We start from the raw sequence: 8,600 nt of genomic DNA on the forward strand, positions 1-8,600 counted from the left end.
CTTGTAATTGAATATGAGTTATACATACTTGAATATTTGAATATTGGGCATACTTTTTGTAAAAATTCTTCATTTTTTAATATGTCATTAAAAGCTTATCTGATTCTCTAGTATTTTATTTGACAATCTTTAGGACATGCTGTGTATTGTGTTCTTAGAGCTCACCACATTTCTGCTCATCCAAGAGGCACTCCATAAATATTTAGAGAAATTTACTATAGATTCTGGTGACACAGCAGCAGTGACAAAAAACACAAACAAGAACAGAAAACAAAGAAAGTCTTTGTATTTTTGGAGATTTTATTAAAAAGGATGAACATAGATAATAAATAAGTAAAATACATAGTATGTCATATTGATAAGAGCTAAGGAAGAAAATAAAACAGAAAAGGTAACATATCAAACATGAAACCATTTTTTTCTCTCTATGAACTTGATCTTTGTTTAGTTGTTTTCATCTCAGCTGACAGCAAGTCCATTTTTCCATTTGCTTGGATCAAACTCCTGGAAGTCATCCTTTTTTTTTTTCCTCTTATCTAATATGTTAGGAAATATTATTTTTCCTACCTTCAGAATATATCCGGAATCTGACTACTTGTCACTTCCTCCACTAATACATCCTTGGTTCAAGCCACCATGATCCCTGACTGGATTATGGCAATAGTGTTAAGATGGAGTCCTTTCCTCTGCCTTTGTCCTTCTTTATCCACTTTCAATACAGCAACTGGAACAAGTCTTTTAAAATAGAACTCAAATCATGTCATTCCTTTCTTCAAAATGTTCCAATGACTCCTCCCTTTTCTCATTCTAAAAGTCAAGTCCCTTAAAATGGTTTTCATTGTTCTTCATGATCTGGTACCGCCTTCCCATTCTCTCTCCTTCCCCCACTTTTCCCTCTCTGACCAAATCTCCAATGACTTTTTCTTTTTGGGTAACTGACTGATTATCTTGGTTTGCCCTGGGTCCTAAGTTTGGCACTGAAAATCATACATCTCAGGAAAATCCTGAGTCCCAGGTAAAGTTGGACTATTGCTACCCCGCACACTTATTTAGCTATACACGCCTTTTTAATGTTCCTTAGGTCAGACACACTCTAGCCTTTGGTCTTTGGACTTGTTCTCCATGTTTAGAATGCACTTTCCTCTCAGGTGCATGGCAGATGTCATACTCACTGAAGTTTGCCCTGAGTATCCTATTTTAAATTACAACTCTCTTCTCATTGCCTCTGAACAGTGATAATAACACTCCTAAACTCGATGCAGTTTTTTTCTCATAGTATGTATTTACTTTCAATATGCTATATAATTAATGCTTTTATGATTATTGCTTGCTTCTCTCTGCTAGAATGTAAGCTCCACAAATCCATGAATCTTTGTTTTATTTGATCTTTTTTCCTGAGCACCAAGATATCTAGCTCAATGGTGTTGAATTAATATTTGGTGAATTGGAGTTGCAGGTTGTTATGGGTGGAGGAAATTGCAATGATAGATAATGCTTAGGGAAGAAGGTGACATTTTAAAGGCCTTCTGTGTAAACCTAGGGTAGGAAACATCCAGATAGTGGGGTAAGTGCAAATGTTATGTACCTGGCATGTTCTGAGAGAGCAAGGAGACAGTAAGGCAGGAGCTGAGTGAACAAGAGATGGATGGTAGGAGGTGAAGTAGGAGATGGAATGGTAGTTCAGATCCCCTACAGGCCAAGTCATAACAATTATTTGGCTTTTATTGTGAGTGAAATGAGAAGGCAGTTGAACAATTTTGTTGAGATTGGTGATATGGTTTGATTAAACTTTAATAGTTCAACCTGGTGACAATGTTGACAGCATACTATATGAACCAAGAGCAGAAGCAGGGAATCTAGTCATGAAACTCTGAAATAAAGAAACATATGCTGTTGGTTTCGATAAGAAGAGTAATGGGGGAAGTAGTTAGAAATAACCAGAGCCTAGATCAATTATGTGTTAAAATCAACAGGAAATGCTGATAATCTTCATGTAGAAATGAGAAAAAAGTCAGAAATAAGTTCTAGTTTTTTAAGTTAAACTTCAAGTATAGCGCACACAGAAAAAGTTTCCGGATCATAAATATACAGATTGGTGAATTTTTCACAAAGCAAAAACACTAATGAAACCACCCCCGCAGCAACACACAGAGCAGAATCAGTTCCCAGGAGGCCCTGACTGTGCTGCCTTTCACTGGTGAGCCTCTTCCCAGAAGTAACCATCACCACTGGCTCTTCCTACTGTGCCCATCTTACCCTGTATTCTCAAGTTCTGATATGTCATGTTTTCATTATCACTAGGTTCAAAATATTTTTAATTTTCATTGTGATTTATTTTCGTCTTTGACTAACTTCTCAATATTTGGGGGACGTTCCAGTTATCATTTTTTTTCCTTAGAGAATCTTTAAACAAATTTATTTTATCTACTAACCTTTCACTATGTGTTTTTTAAATTTGTTCTAATTGATTATACATTAGAATGTATTTTGACATATTATACATATATGGAATATAACTTCTCGTTCTTCTGGTTGTATATGATGTAGAATTACATTGGTCATATAATTATATATGCATATAGATAAGTAATGTCAGATTCATTCTGCTATCTTTCCTATTCTCATTCCCCTTCCCTTCCTAACATTCCCCTCATTCTAATGCAAAGTACTTCTAGTATTCCCTAATATCCACCCTCCCTATTGTGAAATTAGCATCTGCATATCAGAGAAAACATTCAGTCTTTGTTTTTCTGGGTCTGGCTTATTTCACCTAGCATTGATACTCTCTAGTTCCACCCATTTACTGGCAAATGCCATAATTTTTTTTTAATGGCTGAGTAATATTCATTGTGTGTGTGTGTGTGTGTGTGTGTGTACACATACATATATGTCACATTTTCTTTATCTATTCATCTGTTGAATGGCACCTAGATGGTTCCATAGTTTAGGTCTTGTGAATTAAGCTGCTATAAACATTGATGTGGCTTTGACACTGTAGTATGCTGACTTTGAGTCCTTTGGGTATAAACAGAGGAGTGGGACAACTGGATCAAATGGTGGATACATTCCAAGTTTTCTGAGGAATCTCCGTACTGCTTTCCATAGTGGTTGCACCACTAGTTTTCATTTTGTTACTGATTTTTTGCTGAATTGACTGGGGTCAGAGAACATATTAATGGCTTCAATATTTTGAAATTTTGGGAGATTGGGGACTTATTTTATGGCTCAGCTTATGGTTAGTTTTGGTAAATGTCTCATGTTGCCTTATTACATACAGAATTTTCTATGTATCTGTAAGTTTATTAATTATATCCTTTAGTCTGCTTGATTAATAATGATTGAGGAAATGTGTTAAAATTTCCCACTATCAATGTAGATTTAATTCTTTGTGCTTTTAGTTCTGTCAATTTTTGCTTTACATTTTTAAAGTTATGGTGAATTTCTGGTAGACTAACTTTTAAACATCATTATGAAATGTCCTTTATGTTTTATAAGTGTTTACATTTCTTTTCTTCCATTCTTTAAGTATCATCTTTCTATGTCTTTATAGTTAAGTTGGGCAACCTGGTTGAATTGTTACTTTTTCATCTAATTGAACAAATTTTGACTTTCTACTGAAGCGTGTAGTCCACTTACATTTAATATAGTTATTGATGTCATTTGAAATTATATTTACTGAATATTAATATTTATTTAATAGAGTCTAATATAAATTAGTAGTTTTATCTCTTCTCAGACAATGCTAGGATATGTGCACACATTAAATCCACTTATGCCCTTTGATTGTTTGTATTATTGTTGTCATACCTTTTAATTATACATATATTTATTTATTTATTTTTTAAAAATTTTAAATATGTTGATGGACATTTCTTTTATTCATTTATTTATATGCAGTGCTGAGAATTGAACCCAGTGCCTCATACATGCTAGGCAAGTGCTCTACCACTGAGCCACAACCCCAGCCCCTATACATGTATTTTAAATTCCATAAAATATTATTGTTTCTTTATATCCAATTTATACCTATATTCACATATACCTTTCTATAGATCTTAATTCCTTCCTGCATTTCTGTCTTTCCTTCTGGGGTTCCTTTCCTCCTTTCTAAGAACCGCCTTTATGTTTCTTTTAGTATGAATTTGATGACAACAATATCTTTTTTTTTTTAATGCCTTTAAATTTGAAGGATATTTTCACTGGAGATAAAGTGCACAGTTGTCAACAATTTCTTTCAGCACTTTTAAGATGCCATTCTGTTTTTTTTTTCTTTCTGGCTTCTATGATTTCTGTTGAGAACTTAGGTGAAGCTCCTTTATACTCTCTTATCTGGCTGTTGTAATGGTTCATACTTAGTCATTTGGAAATTTTACTATAACATGACTAGTAACATTTATCCTGTTTTGAGCTGAAGCTCTTTCAACTATTTTGGAAAATTCTCAGATGTTATATCTTCATACATATGTGGCTCTTCCTCCATTTCCTTTCTAGTTTGCTTCTGGGGCTCCAGGTACACTTGCATTAGGTTTTCGCCATCTTCCAAATGTCTCTTGTACTCTTTCCTACATTTGGTTCTTTTTTGTTCTTTGTGCTTTGGTCTGTGTATTTTTACTACACTATCTTACAGTACTAATCCTTTTCTTATGTTTAATCTGTTATTAAATTAATTTGTTAAATTCTTAACTTTAACACACATGCACACACTCACACACACACACACATATATAAATATATATATTCTAAAATTTCCACTTTTTAAGAAAGATTCCATCTCTCTCGTGAAACTATCTTGTCATCTATTTGAACATATTACTCCACACTTGATAATTCCATTATTGGGATCATCTGTGGTCCCATTTTCTCTTTTTGTCCTTTTTCTTGGTATGTCTGACTTTTATAAATTGAATGCCAGGCATTTGTACACAAAATCATAGAGGCTTTTAGATGATCTTGTAGAGATAAAAGAGAGGCTATCTTCTTGTAGAGGTTTCACTTTGTACAATGGAAGGCAGCCAGAATGGGGCCAAGAAACTCAATCTAACCTGTGAATGAGTGAAGCAGGCTAGTTTTCAGAATTCATAAGGTTTTAGGGTCCTTCGCTTGGTTCAACTTGCATTTCTATTCATAAATTCTTTAATTTATAACTCAGAGAAAATAATAATATTTTCCACTCAGGATGGTTAAGAAGATTAAGTGACTTAATATATAAAATGTTCTTATGTTCATACCTGACCCATAGTAAGTAGTCAATAGTGTTTGCTAGTGTAGCTATTAATTCTTGCCTGCTTAGACAAAAAGTCAAGACCAAAATCTTGTCCTTCCATGCCTGAATGTAGCAAATTTTAACTAGAGTGACCACTGATGGAATTCAATATATGGAGAAAGATTAGACATTGGAGGAGGATAGAATCAGGAAGTAGGGTGAAATTATGAGATTTAGAAACTCTTGGTCTTATTGATAATAGAGTCAAAGAGGTAATGCATGCACCTTGGTACTGGTCTATGATTATCTTAGATGATTTCTCACATGTAATTCAGTCAACTTCCAAACTACTAGGTGGAGTTTAAGAGTGCAAATCTTCCACTAGGGAAAGGGTCTGAGGATCAATCAGTTTCTTCCTTGTGGGCACTGGGATGGCTTGGTAAGCAAGGCTCAAGAATTGGGAGTGAATAGCCTTCAGCACTGTTTATCGCAGGTTTTGTTTTTGCTTCCTTTTGGAGTGGTGCATTCTTGATCTATGCTTCAGAAAAGATGCCCTGTCAAACCAAGAATCAGACATAATTTCATTAGAGAAATTCTCAACTAATATTCGTTCTCATTCTTATAAGAATCATTCTAGTAGGACCATTTTGATCGGAATCAAGGTACATGATTATGCCACCGACACTGTACATGAAGCAATTTGTGTTTTGACTGGTGATAAATTGATAATCACCTCCTCTGCTAAGCCAGTCCACAGAGAGGCAGTTAATATTGTGAAAGTTCAATAAAGTCGGCTGTCAATGCGATAGATATTGCAGGTGAACTCCTTGATCTCTCATTGTAATCCTTTGAATCTCTGTTATCCATCACTCTATAATACATTTGTTTAGCAGGGAAATAGGCTTCTAAAATCTCACCATCAAAGTAAGCCTCAACAATAACATTTCTAAATCTGACACAGAAGTCTCAACAACACTGCCAGAACACTATTTAGCTATCAAATTTAGTGAGGTGATGTAAATTTACAGAAGGTTGGCAAGAGATTGAAAAGTGCTCTTCTTTGTTTTCTTGGACAATAAAAAAGTTTTAGAAGCACATTCTGCTCCACTCCCCTTTCTAATCAGGCATTTAAGTAGTGGGTTTTGAGACTAAGCTCCCTCCTTTTTAGGTCAAAATGGAGACTTAAAAAGTTTATGAGATTTTTGTTATTGATAAATCTTAAGTGGTGCAAAGTGGAATAACAATTAGATCATAGAAGGTACAGTTTTATTTTCACAAATGGAAGCAAAAGGGCTGTGTGGGTATAGCTTAGTTATAGAGAGCTTGTCTAAAATACCTAAGGCTCTGGGTTCAATCCCCGATGCTGCAAAATGAAAGCACACAACATTGATAGACATTTTTTTTAAAATTATTTATTTGTTTGTTTATTTGTTTATTTATTTATCCAGTTATCGTAAACTTGGTTTCATTGTCAAAATGAGTTATCACCTTGGTAATTTCTACAAAGACCAAACTCAAGAGTAAAGCCAGTCATGGATTCAGTTAGCATTTCCAGGGTGTCACCCTTTATGAAGAAGACATTTGCTCTTTCCCTGGCATATTTTGAATTTATATGAACATTCTAATGAATGATCTTATTGTGTGTGGTTCAATCTCCTGAGGGAAGAGTTTTCTTCTATTTAATCTCAGGAAATAGGATCAGCTCTGCCAAGGTATTATAGAGCCTTAGGAAACACTTCCTGTATTTAAATGAAGAGCTGAGAAGTTGCTTAAAGGGGTCTTACTAATTAGAATTTCAGTGAAGCAAGCTTGGGAAGATTTCAGACTGTATCTGAATCCTCTTCTCTTCTACTCCTGGTGGGAATTTTGAAGGGATTTTGCATAGTTCCCCTAGGCGGTCAATTACAGACCTTCTTTTTTCCCAGTAATTTTTGAATTCATTACTCTCAAATATCAAAATGCATAAAGGAAAATATATTCTTTAAGCTATGGTAAAAAGACACAGTGATTCAACCAAAGGTTTTGTACAATTTAGAAAAAATTTTAGTTTTCCTCATCTTTATTCAGAATTGCCTTGGGAGAAGTATGAAATCAAGACCTTTTGAGGAATTACTTCTTTTTATGACAGTAAGCTCCTTGAGGGCAAGGACATGAGGGTTACATCCTAACTTTTCTCAGAGAACCAGTCACAGTATTTTTGTACAAAATATATGTTCAATAAATGTGTGATTAAATTTACTGATGTATAATTTCTCAAAAAATTACTTCTCAGGTACCCCAGAATATTCTGATAACTCAGAAAAAAATGAATCATTACAGGATGTGTTTTAAGGACCCTTTAGGTTATTTTATTTTCAATTCCTTTTTCATACCAATAGGACTCTTCTTCTGTCAGGAAGATGATGTTAAGGAACAGAACATTTGCTTTGATTTGTGACCCTACCCTAATTTAATAAAACTGCTGGGAAGCAGGGGAGCTAAGAATAATATTTCAAACAATTTTTTATATGGTTCATTATTATTTCCAAAAAATTGTATCTAACATTGTAATTAAAGAAAATTTTCATAGACATACTATTAGTATTGAATAATATTTTTTAAGAGAGAGTGAGAGAGGAGAGAGAGATAGAGAGAGAGAGAGAATTTTTTAATATTTATTTTTTAGTTTTCAGCGGACACAACATCTTTGTTTGTATGTGGTGCTGAGGATCGAACCCGGGCCACACGCATGCCAGGCGAGCACGCTACCGCTTGAGCCACATCCCCAGCCCAATATTTTTAATCTTAGTATTAAACAGTAGGTTGGAATGTTCAGAAGAGCCATAGTAATAACAATTAACATTTGTTAAATTCTTAAACACGCTATGTATTTTTTTCACTACAAAGAACTCATTTGATCTTTTCAAGCAATGTTGAATTTGACACCATGACTGACATTTTATATATGGAGTAGTCAAGGCTCAAAGTTTTCATTTGGGTAAATTATACTTTAGATAGTACTAGTGTGAATAATCTATTTTTTGCATTTGTCTCCTGCCTAACTTCCCTCCCCTCTTTTTATTGTGATAAAGTATACCTAACATAAAGCTTGTCATTTAAAAAAATTTTAAGTATACAATTCAGTAGAATTAAGTATTCTCCCATCACTGGGGTACCATCAGCAGCACCATAGAGCCATTTTCATCCTCCCGTGCTGAAACTGTATCACCATATGCCTATCATACCACAAGTCTCAGTCCTCTTCCTTCACAGTCTCTGTTTTCTGTTTTTCTGTTTTCACCATCCTAATTTCTGTTTCTATGAGTTTGACCACTCTGTGTACCAGGTGAATTATGTTGTTAATTGCTGGGAATATTGACTTCCAGAACTGGATCACATTTTCCATTTTTTAATTCAA

Source organism: Ictidomys tridecemlineatus, chromosome 11 (assembly GCF_052094955.1).
Source record: "Ictidomys tridecemlineatus isolate mIctTri1 chromosome 11, mIctTri1.hap1, whole genome shotgun sequence".
Classification (NCBI taxonomy): Eukaryota; Metazoa; Chordata; class Mammalia; order Rodentia; family Sciuridae; genus Ictidomys; species Ictidomys tridecemlineatus.